The sequence below is a fragment of the Lissotriton vulgaris genome, chromosome 7 (assembly GCF_964263255.1).
Source record: "Lissotriton vulgaris chromosome 7, aLisVul1.2, whole genome shotgun sequence".
Taxonomy (NCBI): Eukaryota; Metazoa; Chordata; class Amphibia; order Caudata; family Salamandridae; genus Lissotriton; species Lissotriton vulgaris.
Genome location: NC_141695.1, coordinates 145,910,771 through 145,937,360, shown reverse-complemented (window position 1 = coordinate 145,937,360; position 26,590 = coordinate 145,910,771).

The following is a 26,590-nucleotide window of genomic DNA, read 5'->3' as shown; positions in this document are numbered from 1 at the left end:
ATCCTGATGGTGCAGTGAGCAAGGGACTCATGTCTGAGTATACCCTGCCACACCTATAGTGGCCAAAAACGATTCAGAAAAGGGGTTGGTGATGAACAGAGTGTCTGAATTGAGCAGACCACTCTTACCCAGTCCAAAGATCAGGGCTTGATCCATCACCGTTATTTAGCTCACTGCACCATCCCAGCTCAGAACCTGGCTATATGCAAATCAGTCTGTCCCTGGCCCAGTGCATCATGGGAACAGGGCAGACTAAACTACCAAGCCAATTCTTCACCAGAAAGGAGACAAGCTACCGGGGACCAGTTTATGGCATTTCAGCCGTCGTCGGCCCGGCTTGCTTAAATCCTGATGGTGCAGTAAGCAAGGGACTCATGTCTGATTATACCCTGCCACACGGGATACAACAGCGCACTGTAAAAATGTGTGGGGGCTTTTGGGAGGGAGGAGCAGCTGTTTGGCAACGTAACACACAGTGAACCCGCCCATGTGCCACGTGCTGGTCATCTCATCCATGATGACCAAGGTCGCAGACATCCCACAACACCCACGACCGGCCTTTGTACACATCCTGTATGAATGCAGCGGGGGTTTCACCTCTATGCTCGTTCAGTGGTGTGATGTTGCCAGGTTGTGTGACTTATGCTCCTTGTTGGTGTGTTTCATTTTGGCCATTCTTCGTCTATACTTGTGCTGTACTTCATTGTACATATGTGGCATTGTGCCCATCTCCTCCGTCTTCCTGGTGCTATTTTTAAAATGTTGTTCCTCCACACATAAATACAAGTAAAGAACCAATTAGAATACTTTCTTGATTCTTTTACGTTTCAAAACTTCTCTCTATTACTTTCTTTTTAATTTTCCATATCAACAGTTTTTTCAAATTCCTTGACACATCGAAGTCAGCAGTGCATGTATTCTATCAACACACTGTCTAGAACATTCTTCAACACGTGAAGGTTAAAAGTTCACAATTGTTTTAAGTTTGAACAGTGCCTTCCAAATGCAAGTAGCAGATGTGGTTGAGTTGAGCAAATGTTATCCTATAATATGTACTCCATGTTCAATCTTAATCAATCACAAACATGCTTTTCCACAAAACAAATGTGCCTTCTACTTTTAAATAAACAATGTTTTTCGTCTCCCAATCATGTATCATTTTGTATGTGAAAAGAACTAATACCCCATCTTTAAACATATCTCTTATTCGACAAAGGAACTGTATGAGCTGCAGACATCTTTCCATATCTTTCAGCCATACCTTCAAAATGCTAATGTGAATCGTAGGACATAGCTATGTTTTCTGGTGCAAGAGGATTGCAGAACAGAGACGTATTGACTTAGAACTAGGTTTAGAAAATGTGGACATTGAATGGTTTGCACAGAGAGGATTGAAGTGGCACCAATTGTTGCCTTTGGTTAAAACCTGTCTGCATCTCCAACACCCTGACCTCATGATTGTGCACTGTGATGGAAACAACCTAGGCACATTTACTGAGATAGGTTTGGAAATGCTTATGAAGGACACTTTTGGACAATTGATGTTACTTTTTCCTCAAACTGTCTTTGTATATTCCAATATATGCCAAAGACAGAAGTGGAAATAGTCAAAACGATGTTGTCCTCATACTGAAAAATCTAGGAAGAAAGTCAACAAAGCTGTTTCTGCATACCACAGAGACCATAAAATGGGGTCCATCTACGACAACAACATATGTTTTGATATGGCTGATATCTACAGAAGTGATAGAGTGCACTTCACAGATCAGGGAACTCGAGGTTTCCTGAATAAATTGAAGCTGTGCATACGCACTTATATGTAGCTCCAACTAATGAACACAAGGGCTCTTTTTAGAGCCACCCTATAACTTACAACTTAGGCCCGCTATTTTAGGGCCAGGTAAAGGCAACGCCCGGGCTCTTGCTAAAATGTATTCGCCACTCAGCTGTGGCGCAGAGACCACACCATCTCACTTTCCAGCACAGAGCTCTCGCTTTGATCACCGGCTCTACTCACCTATAGTGGTCAGTAGTTTGTGCTTTACAAATATCATATTATTTAACCTTCGCACTCCCTACACAACCCCATCTAAGCACCATATACAAGTTGGACAGGTGCAGCACAGCACCCAGAGCACATGAATTCACAGCATAGCACACACAGTTTAGGCTAACGGTTTTACCCCGAGTCCAGCAGCAGCTCAATTTAGCAGCATGACACTCTAGGCAATACCTCACTTAATTTCTGTACCCAGCACTTTCAGACTAGTAGTGGTCAGTAGTTCAGCGACTTTACCCCGGCACCTTTAGCAGCACAGCTTACGCCCCCAGCGCCATCACACCCATAGGAGTGAGTAGTTTGCACTTCACAAATACCAAATTGATTTGAAACGTGCAAATTTACCTTCCCACTCCCTGGTGAACACCCCCTAAGCACCATACACAAGTTACAATGTCGAATCAAAAGTTCCTCCAAGTAGCTATAACTACATGCTCACACTACTTGGACAGATGTGGCACAGCGGCTAGAGCACATGACTTCACAGCATATGACACACTGTTTGGACTCACACTTTCATCCGCGAGTACGGCAGCAACTCGGCTTAGATCCATGAGACTCTAGACAGTACCTCACATATTATCCGACCACCAGGACTTTCAGACCAGTAGAGGTCAGTTGTTCGTTCTAGTAGGTGTAAACGCATGCAGACACTACTTCAACAGGTGAAGTACAGCAGCCACGGCACATGTATTCACAGCATATGAGACACAATTTGGGCTCATGCTTTAATTCCGGAGTCCCGCACCCGCTCACCATACCAGCATCAGACTCTACGCAATACCTCACTAAATTTCAGTAGCCCAGCACTTTCACACCGGTAGGGGTGAATACTTTGCTTCGCACCCCCTCTATAGCACACTCTAAACACCCCACAAAGGTTACAGTGCTCCTCCCTTCCTCTTTCCTATTTTTACGCCCTTTTTCCCCTTACTCACTTCAACAAAATCACAAAATGGCGGCCAACACTTCCTAGTTGCAAATGCGTGCAGCGTTCACAGCCAATGAGCAGCAAGCTCGTGCTTGTAATGCCTCAGCCAATCAGATGGCAAAATTCCCAAATATTGATATCTATACATTTCGATATTTCTCAAAAACTACTGAACGGATTTACACCAAATAAACAAACGCACCCTTACTAGACCAAGACCCTTCTCCCTGCTAAATGTGGGGTAATTCCGTTCACCCGTTAGACCTGTAGCCTTGTCTAAAGTTTCCTATGGAAATGAACATGGAGAAAACAAGTTTTGGGACCCCCCTTTTTTTCTCAGCCCCCACCTTGATGAATCACCCCAAACTTTAAACATAGGAGCTGATATGAACAAAGAATTAGTTTGGAAAATTTCCTGAAGATTCATCAAACGGCGCCAGAGTTATAAGCATAACAAAAAATGTTCTTCCTAAGGAAACTAGGTCCTAACTATAATTACCTACTTATATATGATTGCTCACCCAGCACATAATGTGCGAGTGCACTCTTTCCAAGAAAAACACCTATCCAGAATAAAGTTGAAAAGGATTTTTTCAATCTTGCATTCGAGCCAAGAAAAAACACCCTACGCGTTTCGGCGGAAGCTACTTTGCTCACGCATGAGTTCAGCTAACTATAACTCGCGCCTCGCACTGCACTTGTTATGTTATGTTATGTTATGTTATGTTATGTTAATAGTTTTTATAAGGCGCGCAGCTGCCCCAGCCAAGGGGCGTTCCGGCGCCTGATCAGGTACCACAACATAACAAATCGATGCTGGGGAAAGAGAAGAAGAAATCATTCAGCAATTGGGAACAAAAAAGTTTTTATGGCGCGCCTAAAGGGAGTAAGGCTGTTCAAGGCTCGAATATGGACGGGGAGAGAATTCCACAATCCTGCCGCTAATACTCGAAAGGAGCGACCTCCCATCCTACTAAGTCTAAACCGTTATTAACCGCCAAATGGAGAAATTCCAATCTAAGAGACCGCGTAGGGACATAGGAGGAGACAAGCTTAGCGAGGGCTGGAGGAGAGGAGAGCTTCAAGATTTTAAATGTCAGGCAGAGAGCCTTAAAATTAATTCTCTGTCTGACCGGCAGCCAGTGGAGAGAGGTCAAAACTGCAGATACAGAGCACTGTCTAGGAAGGCCAACGATGGCACGTGCCGCGGCATTCTGCACCCTTTGCAATCTAGTAGCCTCCGCCTGATTCAATCCGAGCAGCAGCGCACTCCCATAGTCCAGCCGCGAAAGAATGGAGGCCTGGACCACCAGTTGCCGAGTAGGGGGGTCGAAGAATTTGAGGACCGGTCTCAGCCCTCGCAGAATACCATAACAGGTAGCTGCAACCTTCTTCGTGTGGCTGGTGAAGGAGAGTGTAGGATCCAGCCGGACCCCCAAGTTCTTAACTTCGGCAGCTGGGATAGGAGTCACCCCCAATTCTGGAGGCCACCACTGGTCTCCCCAGGCTCCGCCTGTTTTCCTAAAATCAGGACCTCGTTTTTTTTGGCATTTAACTGCAGACAGTTAGTTTGCATCCAATTTGCCACGGCTATGAGTCTTGCCTGGAATCTGGGAGCGTTCACCTCGGGATCACAGCTGAGTGTCACCGCCAGCTGCGTGTCGTCGGCATACGATGTCATGGTTAGGCCACATTGTCTGACGACTGCAGCCAGCGGTTTCACATATAGGTTGAACAGAGTAGGGCTCAACGCAGAGCCCTGCGGAACCCCCAGCCCCAGAGGATGGAAAGAGGACTGACCAGGTGGAATAGCCACTTTAAAAAACCGGTCCGAGAGGAAAGAGCGAAACCATTGGAGAGCAGACCCCTCAATTCCTCCAACCGCCGGATCAGAATGTCGTGAGACCCCGTGTCAAACGCGGCGCTCAGATCTAACAGAAGGAGCGCCACTGTTTGCCCAGCATCTAGCACCGTTCGCAAGTGCTCGGTCATAAAGAGCAGTGCAGTTTCGGTGCTGTGTTGTGCACGAAAACCATTCTGGGTCTCGTCTAGAATGTTATTACGAAAAAGGTGGGCGGACAAGATGGAGTTCACGTGTGCCTCAGTAACCTTAGCGGTCCAGGGCAGAAGGGAGATGGGACGGTAGTTTTCTGGTAATAGGGGGTCAAGGTTAGGCTTCTTTAAAATTGGGCTGACCACTGCCTGCTTCCAGGAAGAGGGGACCACACCTGATGTGAGCGATAAATTGATCAGATCCAATATAGGCTCATGACATAGGGGAGGAAGAAGTTTGAATAACTCTGGCTTCAGCGGATCTAATGGAGAGCCGGATTTAATTTTGAGGCTCAGAGTATCGAAAACCTCGTCAGACATTACTGGCAGGGAGGACAGGGTTTCATGAACCGTAGCCATCACACCAGTTTGCTCAGCACCGGGCACAGATGACGTAAATCCTCGATAGATTGCCTGCACTTTCTCCACGAAAAAGGATGCCAGACTTTCACAGTGAGAGTCCGTGCAGATTTCTGATGACGTCATATATTACATCATTAATGACATGGTCAGTGACATCACTGATGAGATCTCAAATGACATCACTGATGACATTATCCAGTGACTAAGTTTTTTATAGTTTAAATATGTATTATATATATGACAAGGTGTATTGAAGAATGAGTCGGTGTATGAGTGTCTGAATTAATGATTTAGTAGGTAAGTCACTGACTCTATAAGTGAGTGATTAAAAATATCTTACTGAATGCATGGGTTACTGTCTAAACTGTTTGAATGTCTGTATCAGTTTGTCTGTTGTTGTGTAAGTTGCTGCTTAGGTTGGTCAGTAGCTACACAAGTGTCTATATGGGTTATTGATTGGTTGCCTGAGTATTTGTATGGGAGATTGAGTGAGTGTGTGTGTGGGTGGGAGGTGTGTGAATATGCGCATAGATATATGAGTGGTTGATTCACTGGGTGTATGGGTTGAAAAGTGCATGTGGAAACAGCTGTGTGGATGAGTGAGTGTGTGTATGCGTGTTTTGGTGAGTGAATGGATGTCTCAGTGTTACATGTCCAAGTGACTACATATCTAAAAGGCAGTGTGTGTGTGAGAGTTGCAGGGTATAAATGACTATACATGAGAGTCAGTGATTGTGAGACTGGCTCTATGGATAAGTGTGTACTTCTATAAGTGATTATATAAGAGAGTAAGTATGTGTTAGTATCTATATGAATAAGTGAGGTGGTGTGTGTATAAGTGTATAGGTGAGTAAAATATGTTGCATGACTGACTAGCTGTGTGAGTAACTCTGGATGAGTGGTGGTGTGTGTGTCAGTGGAGCAAATGATAAGTGTGTAAGTAGTTATAGAAAGGCTTGCAAAGTGTATAGGGGATTGCAGCAGTGCATGTGTTTCGTGACTGTCATTGCATAAGTACATGGGTACAGGGTGGATGATTAGAGTACTGCAAGGAGAGTTTGTGGTAAATTTATAAGTGCTTGGTTATTGGTGGAATGTTCGGATTAGTACATGGTAGTGGTTGGGTGACTGGAGCAGTGCACGGGGAGTGAGAGGGGGATTGCTTGACTGTATGTGTACTACCAGGGGTATTGAAGGAGCAAATGACAAGTGCCTAGGCGATTAAAGGACTGCATGGGTAATATGCAGGTGATTGTAGCACTGCATGTGTTAGTGCATGAGTACATGGGTAGTGACTGGATGATTAGAGTACTGCAAGGTGACTGCATAGTGAATTTATAAGTGCTAGTGTTTTGGCGCAATGATTAGATAAGGACATGGAACTGGCTGGGTGATAGGAAGAATGCATAGGTAGTAGCAGGGAGATTACTGAACAGTACATGTAGTGCGCAAGGGATTGTACAAGTACATAAGTTAATGCCTGGGTCATTACATGACTACATAAGTAGTGACTGGATGATTAGAGTACTGTAAGAAGAGTGCATGGTGAATTTATAAGTGCTTGGGTTTTGGCGCAGTGATTAGATAAGGACATGGGGCTGACTAGTTGATTGGAGGAGTCCTTAGGTAGTAACAGAGAGATTACTGAACTGTATATGTAGTGCTCAAGGGATTGTAGAAGTGCATAAGTTAGTGCCTGGCTCATTACATGCCTACATAAGTAGTGACTGGATGATTAGAGTTCTGCAAGAAGAGTGCATGGTGAATTTATAAGTGCTTGGGTTTTGGCACAGTGATTAGATAAGGACATGGGACTGACAAGGTGATTAGAGGAGTCCTTAGGTAGTAACAGAGAGATTACTGAACTGTATATGTAGAGCTCAAGGGATTGTAGAAGTGCAGGAGTTAGTGCCTGGGTCATTGCATGAGTACATGGGTAGTGACTGGATGATTAGAGTACTGCAAGATGACTGCATGGCAAATTTAAAAGTGCTTGGGTTTTGGCGCAGTGATTAGATAAGGACATGGGACTGGCTGGGTGATTGGAGGAATGCCTAGGAAGTAACAGGGAGATTACTGAACTATAGATACTGCTCAAGGGATTGTAGAAGTGCATGAGTGACTGCCTGGGTGATTAAATGTGTCGTGACTGGATGATTAGAGTACTGTAAGGAAAGTGGATGGTGAATTTATAAGTGCTTGGGTTTTGGCGGAGTGATTGGATAAGTACGTGGTGCTGGCTGAATAATTGGAAGAATGCATAAGGAGTGACGGGGGATTGCTGGACTGCATGGGTGCTACATGGGTAAATAAAAGTGTGAATGACCAGTGTCTAGGTGGTTGGGTCTGCAAAAGAGATAAAAAATAGAGTTATATTATATAATGTCATAGTTTTAAGAACACAACATAATTCTACCATTACATAACATATTCAGTTTGCCTTTTTCGCTGTTCTCAGAATCTATTGAATTTCACCATAGACAGTGATTTCAATGTTGCTCTTCATGTAACAGCGGGCAAAAAAATTCAGTCAATAAGATTGTTAAAAAAAACAAATCTGTGTTCAAAATATTTACAACAAACTTAACTGTCTCTTTACAATTCCTAAAATAAACATCCTCAATAACATTGCCTATAATACAAAGATCAAATATTTCTTTCTAAAACAGTTTTGTAAATACAAAACGAAAGAACAGAAACAATAATTAAATCAGCAATTCTAGATATCTTCTCTATAGACCAAATTATGTTTCCGAAATCATTTGCATTGAGAATATCCAAAAGAAACTTCTTCATTCATATTCACATCTTCCCGATAGGGCGAATAATGTTTCTGAATTTATTTGTATTGAAAATTTCCAAAATAACCTCATTAATGCCGAATGATGATCTCTGAACTTTGGAATAAAAAATATTAGACATGAATTTTGTAATTCATAGGGCAACCGGTATTTGTATGGTAAATGGGGATCATTACAATGTGTCAATCCTTTATTGCACTTTAAATATGTTGTAGAAGCTACATCATGGAAAAAAATTGATACTGCTTTGAAATAAAATCTTTTATATTAGTTTCCAATATTCTTCCATCTGGTCTGTAACATTGTATCATTAAAATTACATATTGTCCAAATCTTTCTATAAACAGTGTTGATAACGTTTCAGATTTGCACCGACTACATTCCATATTTTGATTTGCTGATTTTACTAATTTTTTAAAAGACACTGTTTTACAATCTGGTATCGTCAAATATATAAATCTTTCAATTTGTATTGCTTCACCTTGCAATACTGCAAGCATAAACATGAGAACTTCCTGAGCATCTTGTTGAACATTCTGAGTAAATTGTGAAGAACCGGATCATATATCCAGAAAATTCTGAATGCCTGAAACACTTCGGATTTTGTTTTTATCAGTTCCCAAGTTTCAAAAATAGTATGCAACCAGAAACAAAACCTTTTTTCTCGATTCTCCATAATTTGCTGTTGGAAACTTTCTAGAAAAAATATGACGTTCACCACTACATTAGCATAGCAGTTGATACCTGAACTATTTTCTAACTGATATCCTCCAATCTCTTCAACAGTGTCTTTTTTAGGTCTCACCTATGGATCGCTTTGGCTTTTCAGCCAAGCAAGTGCATGCGTTCCATTGCCTTCAATGGCAACACGTGCACGTCAGGAGTTACACTTGCGGGAGCGAGCGCCACCTTATGACAGCAATTATCGTTCCCGCATGTGAATCTCGCTGCCCTCGCCTCCCCCCTGCTGCCGCGAGCGCCTCCCACTGCTCCCAGCAGCCTGCCGCACTTCGCCCATTGGTTTTTATTGTGTAATTTACATTTTTTTACCACTCACCCACTACAGCCTATAGGGCAGCCCTCTTCACCCATTGACCAATTTAGCTGAGTAAAGGTGCTTTTCCCGTTTACCGGGAACACATCCACACAGAAAGTAGTGTTTGTTTGTAGCCAGCGTTTTTTTTAAAAATTAAGGGTTGTCAGCTTTTACATCAGTTTAGTTTTACAGGAACCATGATAAAACAAACTTTGGCAAAGCCAAAATGATTGCCATTGCTTGTTAATCAGTCCACGAAGCGGATATATTATTCTCTGGTGTGCCGCTTATCTAACTACAATTTATTTGTTTTTTCCTCGGGCACCTTACCTGGGGAGCTGGTTTACAGCCCGACCTGACTCTAAAAGTATCTGAAGGTTTTTTTTTGTTTGTTTTTTTTGTGTCCTCATATTTGACACAGATGTAATAACTCTAGATGGAAACTCTCAATTCTGCCAACACAATACCTAACTGTGCGCCCTGGAGTATTCTATTATTGCGTTTAGCTATCAAGAGGTCTCCCAGAGGTAGGTTCTCTACCAGTCCAAGTCCCCTGATCAGCGTCACTGTACTTTGTCTTGGGGAGGACCGGACCACAAACCCCTGGCATAATCATTGGACGTTTGTTGTCTAACTGTCCGACCATCTTATCAGTGGAGCCCAGATCTTTGCCCCCTCCTCTCCTCCACACAACAGGTCTATTTTACTAACAGTCATAACATTTTTTAGGCAATCTGCAAACCTAGGGGAAATTGGGGATTTCCATTCTCTACATATCTCCCTCCTGGCAATTATAATCACGTAGAATATAAACTGGGTGATGCTGTCTCTAATATCATATTCCTCTGGCAAACCCATTAATAGCAGTCTGAGATTACACGTGACTGATCTGGTCAGTACCTCCTCTAAAAAGGTGCAGACCGATGACCAATTGTTCTTAATCTTTATGCAGTCTGCAAAAATATGTATATCGTCTGCCTCTGTGTTTTTACATCTGGGACAGAGGTGTGTATTCCCGATATTTTTGAAAGCTTGGAGGGAGTCCAATAGACCCTGTATGCCGTGTAGAGATGATTTCTTCTGAGGTTAGCAGGTTTCACTATTTTTTGAGCTATTACAAATGAGTCTAACCAGACCTCCGATTGTTTCTCCGGGTTATCTCCTATTGTATCCCCCCAAAGTTTCGAAATCTCTTCCTCCTGTCTATCCTTTGCTCCAATTAGTATGTTATACCATGCTGAAACCTCACCCTTCCACCCTTCTTGTCTGTTAACGAGTTCTAAAAATTCGCACCCCACTGTTTCTGACACCCAATTTTGGCTTCCCCACCATGATGATATTTGATAATATTTAAACCTTGCTAGCGACCCTCCCGTCAGATAAGATATAGATGTCCAATCTAATAGTTCTTGATTTATCTGGACATCTCCCCATCGTTTTAAACCAGCCTCTCTCAGGGGAAGGGAGAGTCGGTCTAGTAAGCATTCAGGTGTTCCGGGGGAGTCCCATATTGGTGCCAAGAAATTATAGTAGGGGATTTTCCAAATTTTGCAGGCTGCTTGCCACAATTTTAAGGCTGTTAGTACAATTTTAAGGTGGACTTTTTTATAGAATTTTTGGGCGCCAAATTTAAACAAGAAAAATTCAAGACCCTTAGGAAGGTCGGATAACAGAGCTTGAAACAAACGACAATGAGATGATGAATCTAACTTATTAGCTAGGAGTCTAAAATGTTTCAACTGGAATGCATAACAGTAAAATAACAAGTCTGGGAGAGCTAATCCTCCTCTTTTTAGCCCCCTCATTAACTTCTTCCATGCTATTCTTGGTGACTTAGATGCCCAGATAAATGAACCAATTTTTCCCTGAAGATTTGAAATATCTTTATTACAAAATGTTAGTGGAATACTATTAAAAAGGAAAGTCACTTTGGGTAATACTACCATTTTAATTAAATTAACTCTTCCATAGATACTAAGAGGAAGATTAGACCATCTTTGGAGAAGTTTAGCTATCTCTTATACCACAATCTGCCAGGATACTTTGGGTGTCTCTTGTAGTTTCTGAGTAATATATATACCCAGATACCTGATCTTTGTTTTTGTATCTGGTATAAGAACGGGACTATTCCAACTCATTACATCAGTTTTATTTTTGTTGATACCATAACCTGAGACTGCTCCAAATTCCTCTGCTAGATTAAATAACTGCGGGATGGCCTCTAAAGGGTTAGTGGTGTATAGCAACAAATCATCAGCGTACAATGCCGTATTTAGTTCCAGCCCACCCATATTATAAGGAAGAATTGTTAGGTCAGAACGTATCGCTATCACAAAAGGCTCAATATACAAATCAAAAAGGAGAGGAGACAGGGGGCAACCCTGCCTCGTCCCTCTTGATATCTCGAACCAATCTGACAAGGTCCCGTTAATTTGAACCTTAGCTCGAGGACGCCCATATAGGTTTTTGACAGCCTGGATAAAAAGTGGTGGAAAGCCAAACCTTGTAAGGGTGTCCCACAGAAACACCCAGTTAACTTGGTCAAAAGCCTTCGCGGCATCTATTGCCACGATGGTAAGTGGCAGTCCCTTTACTTCGGCATAATCGATTGCACCAATGACCTGAAAAGTCAACTCGTTCAGTTGTCGTCCAGGGATAAAACCCCTTTGATCAGGGTGAATGACAGATCTGATAACTTTGGATAGTCTCTCAGCCAAAATCCCGAGAATATTTTAAGGTCTGAATTTAAGAGGGATATTGGTCTGTATGACTCTATGTTCTTTGGGTCCTTATTTGGTTTTGATATTAAAGTGATGGTTGCCTCAAACGAGGAGTGTGGAATATCTCCTCTTTGATGGTAAATATTGTTAAAAAGGGACAGTAGGTGTGAAATAGTCACCTCTTCATTATCTTTATAAATCTCAGTTGGCAAGCCATCGGGGCCTGGGGCTTTATTCCTGCTCATCTTTTTTAACTGAGCTCTAATATCCCCCTCAGTAATGTCTCTCGACAGGGTCTTTTTATCTTCTTCATTCAATTGGGGTAAAGTCCTTTGGTACCACCATTTTTCCAAGTCTTCTATTCCAACCTTGATGTTTTCCCGATAGAGTTCTTCCATAAATCCTCTAGCTTCCTCCCTGATCTCTTCTTCCTCAATTAATTGCTCTCCGTAGGACCTTTGGTTTAGAGTTTCAATGTTGTTTCTGGTCCTGTCTGCTCTGGCCTTCCACGCTAAAAGTGCCCCGCACCTCTCTCCATATTCAAAGTTTTTTAACCTCTTCACTGCGGCGGCTATTCCGCCGCAGTGCTAAGGGGGCAGGGCGGCTACATGCTGGTGGCGGAACCGCTCCGTCACCAGCGTCGGTGGCGCTGTGCTTATGACGGAGCGGTTCCGTCATGGCCCGGCCCGCTCAATAGAACGCTCAGCGCAGGCGCAGAATTCGCGCCGCGCATGAGCAGCGAGCGGGCCATGACGGAACCGCTCCGTCATAAGCACAGCGCCACCGCAGCTGATGACGGAGCGGTTCCGTCATCAGCAGATAAGGGGTTAATTTACTGATCTATCATGGATCTGTTTGTCAGCTCTAGCTTTAAGACTCGATTCGGAAAAGGGGGTGGTGATGAACAGAGTGACTGAATTAAGCAGACCACTCTGACCCAGTCCAAAGATCAGGGCTTGATCCATCACCGTTATTTATCTCACTGCACCATCCCAGCTCAGAACCTGGCTATATGCAAATCAGTCTACCCTGGCCCAGTGCATCATGGGAACAGGGCAGACTGAACTACCAAGCCAATTCTTCACCAGAAAGGAGACAAGCTACCGGGGACCGGTTTCTGGCATTTCAGCCTTCTTCGGCCCGGCTTGCTTGAATCCTGATGGTGCAGTGAGAAAGGAACTCATGTCTAAGTATACCCTGCCCACCTATAGTGGCCAAAAACGATTCAGAAAAGGGGGTGGTGATGAACCGAGTGTCTGAATTAGGCAGACCACTCTTACCCAGTCCAAAGATCAGGGCTTGATCCATCACCGTTATTTATCTCACTGCACCATCCCAGCTCAGAACCTGGCTATATGCAAATCAGTCTGTCCCTGGCCCAGTGCATCATGGGAACAGGGCAGACTAAACTACCAAGCCAATTCTTCACCAGAAAGGAGACAAGCTACCGGGGACCGATTTCTGGCATTTCAGCCTTCTTTGGCCCGGCTTGCTTGAATCCTGATGGTGCAGTGAGAAAGGGACTCATGTCTGAGTATACCCTGCCACACCTATAGTGGCCAAAAACGATTCAGAAAAGGGGGTGGTGATGAACAGAGTGTCTGAATTAAGCAGACCACTCTTACCCAGTCCAAAGATCAGGGCTTGATCCATCACTGTTATTTATCTCACTTCACCATCCCAGCTCAGAACCTGGCTATATGCAAATCAGTCTGTCCCTGGCCCAGTGCATCATGGGAACAGGGCAGACTAAACTACCAAGCCAATTCTTCACCAGAAAAGAGACAAGCTACCGGGGACCGGTTTCTGGCATTTCACCCTTCTTCGGCCCGGCTTGCTTGAATCCTGATGGTGCAGTGAGAAAGGCACTCATGTCTGAGTATACCCTGCCACACCTATAGTGGCCAAAAACGATTCATAAAAGGGGGTGGTGATGAACAGAGTGTCTGAATTAAGCAGACCACTCTTACCCAGTCCAAAGATCAGGGCTTGATCCATCACCGTTATTTATCTCACTGCACTATCCCAGCTCAGAACCTGGCTATATGCAAATGAGTCTGTCCCTGGCACAGTGCATCATGGGAACAGGGCAGACTAAACTACCAAGCCAATTCTTCACCAGAAAGGAGACAAGCTACCGGGGACCGGTTTCTGGCATTTCAGCCTTCTTCGGCCCGGCTTGCTTGAATCCTGATGGTGCAGTGAGAAAGGGACTCATGTCTGAGTATACCCTGCCACACCTATAGTGGCCAAAAACGATTCAGAAAAGGGGGTGGTGATGAACAGAGTGTCTGAATTAAGCAGACCTCTCTTACCCAGTCCAAAGATCAGGGCTTGATCCATCACCGTTATTTATCTCACTGCACCATCCCAGCTCAGAACCTGGCTATATGCAAATCAGTCTGTCCCTGGCCCAGTGCATCATGGGAACAGGGCAGACTAAACTACCAAGCCAATTCTTCACCAGAAAGGAGACAAGCTACCGGGGACCGGTTTCTGGCATTTCAGCCTTCTTCGGCCCGGCTTGCTTGAATCCTGATGGTGCAGTGAGAAAGGGACTCATGTCTGAGTATACCCTGCCACACCTATAGTGGCCAAAAACGATTCAGAAAAGGGGGTGGTGATGAACAGAGTGTCTGAATTAAGCAGACCACTCTTACCCAGTCCAAAGATCAGGGCTTGATCCATCACTGTTATTTATCTCACTGCACCATCCCAGCTCAGAACCTGGCTATATGCAAATCAGTCTGTCCCTGGCCCAGTGCATCATGGGAACATGGCAGACTAAACTACCAAGCCAATTCTTCACCAGAAAGGAGACAAGCTACCGGGGACCGGTTTCTGGCATTTCAGCCTTCTTCGGCCCAGCTTGCTTGAATCCTGATGGTGCAGTGAGAAAGGGACTCATGTCTGAGTATACCCTGCCACACCTATAGTGGCCAAAAACGATTCAGAAAAGGGGGTGGTGATGAACAGAGTGTCTGAATTAAGCAGACCACTCTTACCCAGTCCAAAGATCAGGGCTTGATCCATCACCATTATTTATCTCACTGCACCATCCCAGCTCAGAACCAGGTTATATGCAAATCAGACGTCCCTGGCCCAGTGCATCATGGGAACAGGGCAGACTAAACTACCAAGCCAATTCTTCACCAGAAAGGAGACAAGCTACCGGGGACCGGTTTCTGGCATTTCAGCCTTCTTCGGCCCGGCTTGCTTGAATCCTGATGGTGCAGTGAGAAAGGGACTCATGTCTGAGTATACCCTGCCACACCTATAGTGGCCAAAAACGATTCAGAAAAGGGGGTGGTGATGAACAGAGTGTCTGAATTAAGCAGACCACTCTTACCCAGTCCAAAGATCAGGGCTTGATCCATCACTGTTATTTATCTCACTGCACCATCCCAGCTCAGAACCTGGCTATATGCAAATCAGTCTGTCCCTGGCCCAGTGCATCATGGGAACAGGGCAGACTAAACGACCAAGCCAATTCTTCACCAGAAAGGAGACAAGCTACCGGGGACCGGTTTCTGGCATTTCAGCCTTCTTTCGCCCAGCTTGCTTGAATCCTGATGGTGCAGTGAGAAAGGGACTCATGTCTGAGTAAACCCTGCCACACCTATAGTGGCCAAAAACGATGCAGAAAAGGGGGTGGTGATGAACCGAGTGTCTGAATTAGGCAGACCACTCTTACCCAGTCCAAAGATCAGGGCTTGATCCATCACTGTTATTTATCTCACTTCACCATCCCAGCTCAGAACCTGGCTATATGCAAATCAGTCTGTCCCTGGCCCAGTGCATCATGGGAACAGGGCAGACTAAACTACCAAGCCAATTCTTCACCAGAAAAGAGACAAGCTACCGGGGACCGGTTTCTGGCATTTCACCCTTCTTCGGCCCGGCTTGCTTGAATCCTGATGGTGCAGTGAGAAAGGCACTCATGTCTGAGTATACCCTGCCACACCTATAGTGGCCAAAAACGATTCATAAAAGGGGGTGGTGATGAACAGAGTGTCTGAATTAAGCAGATCACTCTTACCCAGTCCAAAGATCAGGGCTTGATCCATCACCGTTATTTATCTCACTGCACTATCCCAGCTCAGAACCTGGCTATATGCAAATGAGTCTGTCCCTGGCACAGTGCATCATGGGAACAGGGCAGACTAAACTACCAAGCCAATTCTTCACCAGAAAGGAGACAAGCTACCGGGGACCGGTTTCTGGCATTTCAGCCTTCTTCGGCCCGGCTTGCTTGAATCCTGATGGTGCAGTGAGAAAGGGACTCATGTCTGAGTATACCCTGCCACACCTATAGTGGCCAAAAACGATTCAGAAAAGGGGGTGGTGATGAACAGAGTGTCTGAATTAAGCAGACCTCTCTTACCCAGTCCAAAGATCAGGGCTTGATCCATCACCGTTATTTATCTCACTGCACCATCCCAGCTCAGAACCTGGCTATATGCAAATCAGTCTGTCCCTGGCCCAGTGCATCATGGGAACAGGGCAGACTAAACTACCAAGCCAATTCTTCACCAGAAAGGAGACAAGCTACCGGGGACCGGTTTCTGGCATTTCAGCCTTCTTCGGCCCGGCTTGCTTGAATCCTGATGGTGCAGTGAGAAAGGGACTCATGTCTGAGTATACCCTGCCACACCTATAGTGGCCAAAAACGATTCAGAAAAGGGGGTGGTGATGAACAGAGTGTCTGAATTAAGCAGACCACTCTTACCCAGTCCAAAGATCAGGGCTTGATCCATCACTGTTATTTATCTCACTGCACCATCCCAGCTCAGAACCTGGCTATATGCAAATCAGTCTGTCCCTGGCCCAGTGCATCATGGGAACATGGCAGACTAAACTACCAAGCCAATTCTTCACCAGAAAGGAGACAAGCTACCGGGGACCGGTTTCTGGCATTTCAGCCTTCTTCGGCCCAGCTTGCTTGAATCCTGATGGTGCAGTGAGAAAGGGACTCATGTCTGAGTATACCCTGCCACACCTATAGTGGCCAAAAACGATTCAGAAAAGGGGGTGGTGATGAACAGAGTGTCTGAATTAAGCAGACCACTCTTACCCAGTCCAAAGATCAGGGCTTGATCCATCACCATTATTTATCTCACTGCACCATCCCAGCTCAGAACCAGGTTATATGCAAATCAGACGTCCCTGGCCCAGTGCATCATGGGAACAGGGCAGACTAAACTACCAAGCCAATTCTTCACCAGAAAGGAGACAAGCTACCGGGGACCGGTTTCTGGCATTTCAGCCTTCTTCGGCCCGGCTTGCTTGAATCCTGATGGTGCAGTGAGAAAGGGACTCATGTCTGAGTATACCCTGCCACACCTATAGTGGCCAAAAACGATTCAGAAAAGGGGGTGGTGATGAACAGAGTGTCTGAATTAAGCAGACCACTCTTACCCAGTCCAAAGATCAGGGCTTGATCCATCACTGTTATTTATCTCACTGCACCATCCCAGCTCAGAACCTGGCTATATGCAAATCAGTCTGTCCCTGGCCCAGTGCATCATGGGAACAGGGCAGACTAAACGACCAAGCCAATTCTTCACCAGAAAGGAGACAAGCTACCGGGGACCGGTTTCTGGCATTTCAGCCTTCTTTCGCCCAGCTTGCTTGAATCCTGATGGTGCAGTGAGAAAGGGACTCATGTCTGAATATACCCTGCCACACCTATAGTGGCCAAAAAACGATTCAGAAAAGGGGGTTGTGATGAACAAAGTGTCTGAATTAAGCAGACCACTCTTACCCAGTCCAAAGATCAGGGCTTGATCCATCACCGTTATTTATCTCACTGCACCATCCCAGCTCAGAACCTGGCTATATGCAAATCAGTCTGTCCCTGGCCCAGTGTTAAACCTTAGGTCGCAGCATCAACATTATCGGCGCCATCTTGCCCCCTTTTCGAGCCCATTCATGCGCATAAGCGACAGCCATTTTGAGTACCATGGCCTCTCTGCCCATCGTTGATAGCCAGCGCGTCTCTCTCTCTCTCTCCTGACCTCGCAAAGCATCCCCCGCACGCTGACGGCCTCCGCTCTCACATGCCTTGGGTCATAAACCCCTCTTCCACGCAGCTCTGCCTCGGAACCCCATCCTGTTCCCAGCGCGACACCTCCCTCCATTCCTTTCATGGTCCCGGATCCTTTGATAAAACCCCCCTTTCCTCTGCACCCGTTTGTCTTACTCGTTCCCAGGCCGCCACCTGGCCCTGCGGATATTGTTATTGCCCCCTCCTGTACAGTAGGAAGCTTCCCCCATCAAAGGATCCAAGAGTTGATCAAAGCCCCCACCCCATGAGAGCCGATCAACCTCACACATTCCGTGAATCGGCGGAATGCCCAGCTGCGCGATAATCATCACCTGTTGTGACCGGGGTGGGGACTTCAACTGTAAATGTGTGTGGGAACGGGCCTGAAGCAGGGATTCCGAGGATATCTTTCCGTACATCAAAGGGTTGACAGAGATGTGTTTTATGCAATAAAGTAATAAACCTGTGTATAAGAGGCCAGGCCTCAGAGATGCGGTTAGAGCACCTCGAGAAGATACCCTGTTGTCTGATTTGATGTGTTCTGCTCCGTCGGAATAAAACTTCTGTTTCCTGCCTTCCAGTCTCCAGCGCCTGCCTCTTTGTTTGGGTAAACTTGAGTGGGTATAGAGGCGACTAACGCCGGGCAACTTTCGGAAAAGGTCTTCTGCCTGTACCTTTTTCAACACCAGTGCATCATGGGAACAGGGCAGACTAAACTACCAAGCCAATTCTTCACCAGAAAGGAGACAAGCTACCGGGGACCGGTTTCTGGCATTTCAGCCTTCTTCGGCCCGGCTTGCTTGAATCCTGATGGTGCAGTGAGAAAGGGACTCATGTCTGAGTATACCCTGCCACACCTATAGTGGCCAAAAACGATTCAGAAAAGGGGGTGGTGATGAAAAGAGTGTCTGAATTAAGCAGACCACTCTTACCCAGTCCAAAGATCAGGGCTTGATCCAACACCGTTATTTATCTCACTGCACCATCCCAGCTCAGAACCTGGCTATATGCAAATCAGTCTGTCCCTGGCCCAGTGCATCATGGGAACAGGGCAGACTAAACTACCAAGCCAATTCTTCACCAGAAAGGAGACAAGCTACCGGGGACCGGTTTCTGGCATTTCAGCCTTCTTCGGCCCGGCTTGTTTGAATCCTGATGGTGCAGTGAGAAAGGGACTCATGTCTGAGTAAACCCTGCCACACCTATAGTGGCCAAAAACGATGCAGAAAAGGGGGTGGTGATGAACAGAGTTTATGAATTAAGCAGACCACTCTTACCCAGTCCAAAGATCAGGGCTTGATCCATCACTGTTATTTATCTCACTGCACCATCCCAGCTCAGAACCTGGCTATATGCAAATCAGTCTGTCCCTGGCCCAGTGCATCATGGGAACAGGGCAGACTAAACTACCAAGCCAATTCTTCACCAGAAAGGAGACAAGCTACCGGGGACCGGTGTCTGGCATTTCAGCCTTCTTCGGCCCGGCTTGCTTGAATCCTGATGGTGCAGTGAGAAATGGACTCATGTCTGAGTATACCCTGCCACACCTATAGTGGCCAAAAACGATTCAGAAAAGGGGGTGGTGATGAACAGAGTGTCTGAATTAAGCAGACCACTCTTACCCAGTCCAAGGATCAGGGCTTTATCCATCACCGTTATTTATCTCACTGCACCATCCCAGCTCAGAACCTGGCTATATGCAAATCAGTCTGTCCCTGGCCCAGTGCATCATGGGAACAGGGCAGACTAAACTACCAAGCCAATTCTTCACCAGAAAGGAGACAAGCTACCAGGGACCGGTTTCTGGCATTTCAGCCTTCTTCGGCCCGGCTTGCTTGAATCCTGATGGTGCAGTGAGAAAGGGACTCATGTCTGAGTATACCCTGCCACACCTATAGTGGCCAAAAACGATTCAGAAAAGGGGGTGGTGATGAACAGAGTGTCAGAATTAAGCAGACCACTCTTACCCAGTCCCAATATCAGGGCCTGATCCATCACCGTTATTTATCTCACTGCACCATCCCAGCTCAGAATCTGGCTATATGCAAATCAGTCTGTCCCTGGCCAAAATCGATTCAGAAAAGGGGGTGGTGATGACCATAAGCGTGGAAGGGTATACTCAGATGTGAGTCCCTTGCTAATTGCACCATCAGGATTCAAGCAAGCCGGGCCGATGACGGCTGTAATGCCAGAAACCGGTCCCCGGAAGCTTGTTTCCTTCCCAGTGAAAGAATTGGCTTGGTAGTTTGGTTTGCCCTGTTCCAATGATGCACTGGGACAAGGACAGACTAATTTGCATGTAGCCAGGTTCTGAGCTGGGATGGTGCAGTGAGCTAAAAAACGGTGATGGATCAAGCCCTGATCTGTTGACTGGGTAGGAGTATTCTGCTTAATTCAGAAACTCTGTCCATCACCACCCCCTTTTCTGAATCGTTTTGTCCACCATAAGCGTGGAAGGGTATACTCAGATGTGAGTCCCTTGCTCATTGCACCATCAGGATTCAAGCAAGCTGGGCCGATGACGGCTGTATTGCCAGAAACCGGTCCCCGGAAGCTTGTTTCCTTCCCAGTGAAAGAATTGGCTTGGTAGTTTGGTTTGCCCTGTTCCCATGATGCACTGGGACAAGGACAGACTAATTTGCATGTAGCCAGGTTCTGAGCTGGGATGGTGCAGTGAGCTAAAAAACGGTGATGGATCAAGCCCTGATCTTTTGACTGGGTAGGAGTATTCTGCTTAATTCAGAAACTCTGTCCATCACCACCCCCTTTTGTGAATCGTTTTGTCCACCATAAGCGTGGAAGGGTATACTCAGATTTGAGTCCCTTGCTCATTGCACCATCAGGATTCAAGCAAGCCGGGCCGATGACGGCTTTAATGCCAGAAACCGGTCTCCGGAAGCTTGTTTCCTTCCCAGTGAAAGAATTGGCTTGGTAGTTTGGTTTGCCCTGTTCCCATGATGCACTGGGACAAGGACAGACTAATTTGCATGTAGCCGGGTTCTGAGCTGGGATGGTGCAGTGAGCTAAAAAACGGTGATGGATCAAGCCCTGATCTGTTGACTGGGTAGGAGTATTCTGCTTAATTCAGAAACTCTGTCCATCACCACCCCCTTTTCTGAATCGTTTTGTCCACCATAAGCGTGGAAGGGTATACTCAGATGTGAGTCCCTTGCTCATTGCACCATCAGGATTCAAGCAAGCCGGGCCGATGACGGCTGTATTGCCAGAAACCGGTCCCCGGAAGCTTGTTTCCTTCCCAGTGAAAGAATTGGCTTGGTAGTTTGGTTTGCCCTGTTCCCATGATGCACTGGGACAAGGACAGACTAATTTGCATGTAGCCAGGTTCTGAGCTGGGATGGTGCAGTGAGCTAAAAAACGGTACTGGATCACGCCCTGATCTTTTGACTGGGTAGGAGTATTCTACTTAATTCAGAAACTCTGTCCATCACCACCCCCTTTTCTGAATCGTTTTGTCCACCATAATCGTGGAAGGGTATACTCAGATGTGAGTCCCTTGCTCATTGCACCATCAGGATTCAAGCAAGCCGGGCCGATGACGGCTTAATGCCAGAAACCGGTCCCCGGAAGCTTGTTTCCTTCCCAGTGAAAGAATTGGCTTGGTAGTTTGGTTTGCCCTGTTCCCATGATGCACTGGGACAAGGACAGACTAATTTGCATGTAGCCAGGTTCTGAGCTGGGATGGTGCAGTGAGCTAAAAAACGGTGATGGATCAAGCCCTGATCTGTTGACTGGGTAGGAGTTTTCTGCTTAATTCAGAAACTCTGTCCATCACCACCCCGTTTTCTGAATCGTTTTGTCCACCATAAGCATGGAAGGGTATACTCAGATTTGAGTCCCTTGCTCATTGCACCATCAGGATTCAAGCAAGCCGGGCCGATGACGGCTGTAATGCCAGAAACCGGTCCCCGGAAGCTTGTTTCCTTCCCAGTGAAAGAATTGGCTTGGTAGTTTGGTTTGCCCTGTTCCCATGATGCACTGGGACAAGGACAGACTAATTTGCATGTAGCCAGGTTCTGAGCTGGGATGGTGCAATGAGCTAAAAAACGGTGATGGATCAAGCCCTGATCTATTGACTGGGTAGGAGTATTCTGCTTAATTCAGAAACTCTGTCCATCACCACCCCCTTTTCTGACTAGCTTTAAGACTCAGCTGTAATCTTTGAAGCTCCTTTTCTAATTCTGGAATCTTCTCCCTACTGGAGCTCCTGCTCTTTCTTTTTAATAGAACCTAGTTCTTTAGTTTCTATATCTTTTATCTCTCTTCTTTTTACCCTCATGTGATATCCCAGTAAACCTCTAAGAAAAGCCTTAAATGATTCCCAAACAAACTGCTCTAGTGCTGAGCCCTTATTAAATGAAAAAAAATCCCTTATGCTTTTGGTATTCCATGTTTTGATGTCACTTGGAATCAATTTATGTCATTTAGAATTGGTCCAGGTCATTTAGAATGTTTTGGCTTGACTTTACTACTGTTACTGAGAGGTTGATCCTGGGGGAGAAGTTCATCTCCTACTTGTGTTTGTTAAGCTGTCCTTCTAACAATAAATCTTCCTGGAACCTACTACTTGTGTGTTTGGATTTACCACAATGCTATTTTTGATTTTAACTCCAATGTTGGTATCTAAAAGAATAGTTCTATCTAGAGTCCATCTTCGTTCAGTGGCAATATTTGTGAAATTAATATTGAGTTGTACTACAGAGTGATCAGAAAGGCCCACGGGAATATGAATAACAGATACCAAGACTGTTTTCAAAGACTGGTCTATCAAAAATAAGTCAATTCTCGAAAATTGCTTGTATCTCTTACTGTAAAAGGAATATTCTCTGAGGTTGCCGTTCTTAGTTCTCCAGGCAGCCATCAGGTTATGGTCTTTCATTATATTTTTAAGAGCCGAGAGGCATTTTTTAGGCAAGTTATATTTTGCTCTAGAGTTGCGATCCAGTTGAATATCTAAAATAAAAGTGTCTGAAGGTTTAATCAAAGTTTTGATGCCTGTAAATCCTGAGCTGAAATGCTGTGGTAATGGCCTGGGAAATTCTACAGCACGACACAACCCTACGAGTGTTACAGAGCGTATTGCTAATATCTCCATGCCATCTTCGTGCCCACCTTACGTTGATTTACATCCGAGGGATCGCAGGCCATTTGTGAAGGAATGTAATATCTGATATATGCCGCACCAAAATGGTTCATCCATAGGGTAACCTAAAATTTAAAGCAAAAAACCGGTGCACAGTATAACAGCGCTACTCAGCATAGAATTACAGAACAGGCAGTTAAAACATACATAAAACATACATAAAATTCTATTTTAAACCCAGTAGCTTTCCTATGTTTTAAGTTACTTTCTTGAAATAACTGCTAAGTATCCCTACTTTGTAAAACATAAAAAAGCACCTCCCACGTTTGCTGTCGACCCTCTTTTAAAAGCAGGAATTTCCTGAAATCTGCTCGGACACCTGGTGAAAAACCGGGCCGTCCGGATAAATCTGGGACGCCTGATCACCCTCTTCACCCGGGAGGCATAAGGGCACATATGCTCCTCCTGAGCAAGGCATGCTATGTGTGTGCAGAAAGAAACACTATAGCCCCCTAGCAACGTTAAGCTTTGTTAATAGTTTTTATGCACCGAGTAAGAGTTTAGGTAAGAGTTTGGTGCAAGTATACAGAGCAGACCATTTTCTTTAAGGTGACTGTGTACGACACAGTGTATATGCTGTAGACACTTGCACGAAGGTGGTGTGTGATCCTGGATGGATTGCATCAGCGCCAACCCTTATCTGGAGTTCCCAGAATATCAAACGCAGAATGGACATGTACATTGATAAGCAGTACCCAGAAAGGATAGAGCACTGCACAGCTCTTCTGGACTTGTTTTGTCCTTAATATTACACACTGTGGCAGCGGGTGTCTCTTTATCTGACCGTTACATAGAGACAGGCGTGTACGCTCACACCCACCACCATACCACCCCCTCCTGCCCCCCTGCCAACCAAGGTGGAACGCCTGCCTGCCACTGGCGCCTAGTTCGCATCACGGGAGGGGGAATCATTTAAAGATGCTGAATCACACTTGCTTCACAGTCGCACAATCTGACCGTAGGCCGCATGTTCCCTCCCTCACCCAACTGTAAATTGGGAGAGGCAGCAAAGTATAAAATGTGTGAGTGGTTTGATTGGGAACATGCTTCCGGGAGTGATGGAGCGAGGATAAGTAGCACAATGTATGTGTTTTTATTTTGTGCCAAAACTACTTTATTTAGTGTCTGTGACGCTTAAAGTCACCCAGTGTGGGAAAGATGGAAAGTATGCCATTTTGGGCATCCAATTAATTGATGATGAGGGGGATAAATAGATGCTAGCAGTTGTTATTTTTATACTGTCTGTTTTACAGTGCACGATGTGTCATTGTCCTGTAGCGCTTTAGGTGTTCTGGGTTGTCGTTCCGCGCGGCTCCAAGGTGTTGTTTGATCTGTTGGTGTATTGTTCTGGCGTGTGAGGTAGGAGAGCTTTACAAACTGGATTAGTGTCAGCATTAGTTTTGGTTGTATTTTATTTAATCAACAGAATTCCCCTCTTTTTTTTTTGCACCTTGACACATAGTCCGATACACATTAATTTATTTATTAATATACTGTAAGCGCATTTGATGGAAAACTATTGTACTGGTCAACTCAAATTTACAGCTAGGGCTAAGACGTCACATAACTACTCCCTTGACGTATCCCGGAAAAAAAAACACAACCTTCTTTCAGAGGGCTCTTCTGTATATGAAGATGTTAATCATCGATACAAATGAGTTCGGCGTGTGCCATGTTGGGTGGTTCCCTTAATGCGTGTCAATATAAACCCTTGTTAACCCTAATGCCGAATTGCCATAAGAATATGGCTGCAGCTGTTTAGAGAACAGAGCAGTTTTGTAAAATGCATACAGTTGTCAGACATATAAAACAGCCAGTTTAGCGTTGCAAACATGACACAGCTCGTTTTATATACTGGAGAGGACTGCATTTACTTCGGAATTATATCAATTTGTTGTGCCTTATGTTATCTCCTTGCCTGCTGCTCAGCCAGTATGAATGTGATGTCTGTGTGGAATGTTGAATGCTGGATGACAGAGTGAGTAGAATGTTATTGTGCCTGGTGTGGATGTGGAATGACAGTTGATGAGAGAGGGCTGAGCAATGACCACCCTGTTCCTGGTGTGGATGTGGAATGACAGTTGATGAGAGAGGGCTGAGCAGTGACCATCCTGTTCCTGGTGGGGTTTCCTCCTGTTCATCTTACTTGAAATAAAGAGCTTCAAGAAACTACTTGACCATTCATCATTTCATTCACTACACAATTCATACCCATTTTTATGACAGCTTCAAAACACTGTGCAGTGGTAAGAAAACTCAAACACGCACACCTTCGCTTTTCCCAGGTTGGCTCTAACAAAGGTGATTTAGCGTGGTGACGTTTTGTGGATTTAGCGTTAACCTTCATCCCTGGACTGTTGACAGCTATCTTACTTTATAAGGTCTAGAGTCTGATACCTGTTGAAACTGTTTTAAACTTTTTGTGTTCGAAATTCAAGCAGGTTATGTCATTTTTAGCTGGTACGCAAAAGCAAGTAACTGCATTAAAGTTTACGTGGTTTAGTATACGGCATAAATCAGAGTTTGACTTTCTTATTTACAGGCCGTGATAAAGAGGCTGCCTTTGGTGAAGGCTGAAAATGAACCAGCTTCCTTCTAGTTGGAGCACTTCTCCCTTTCATCTGCAGACTCCTGTGCAGAGGGCAAAGCCGGCCTGGGCAGTCTCTAGTCTTCATTCATAAGGCTGTTGGGCGTTTGAGCAAAGTCCTTCTGTCGTTAGCACCAGTTTGTCAAGTCCAGCAGACCATAGCCAGCTTGAGCGGTTTACTTTGCTCACACTGTGTCTGGAGCTGTAACACACCCTTACTTCAGAAGCCCTCCACACCCAACGCAGCATGCATCAAGACAAGCTACTCTATAAAAGCCACTCAATTTTACCATACTGAAACTTGTCCAAAGCAGAATTTATGTGTTTGGGACAGATCCTAATAAAACGCATAGTCACATTCTGTAATCCCATATTGTCTTGCAGTAAATGAGATGGGACACTTAGCACAGAAACAAGTTAGATTCTGTTTGAAGCTGCTAGTCTTCACAGCACTGCGCACAACGTGAACAAATGTTCATTATTTCTTCTCAAACTATCCAGAATAGCCAAGATTCCGAGGTTATGTTGTTATGTTATGTTATGTTATGGATTCTTATATAGCGCATGACTCACCCAGGGACATCTCAGCGCTTTACCTATGGGAATCCAGAACCACAAGACAGGGAAGAGAGTAATGACATGGCCAGCTTAAAATAAGAATGTTTTTAGTTGTTTCCTGAAATGCAGGTAGGTGCTGGATTTTCGCAGGGCCACCGGTAGCGAATTCCAGTATCTGGGGGCTATGTATGAAAAAGCTCTGCCACCTTTACGGGTTAGCAGAATACGCGGGATCTTCAGAAGAGCTAAGGCATTAGATCTTAAATTGCATTCATG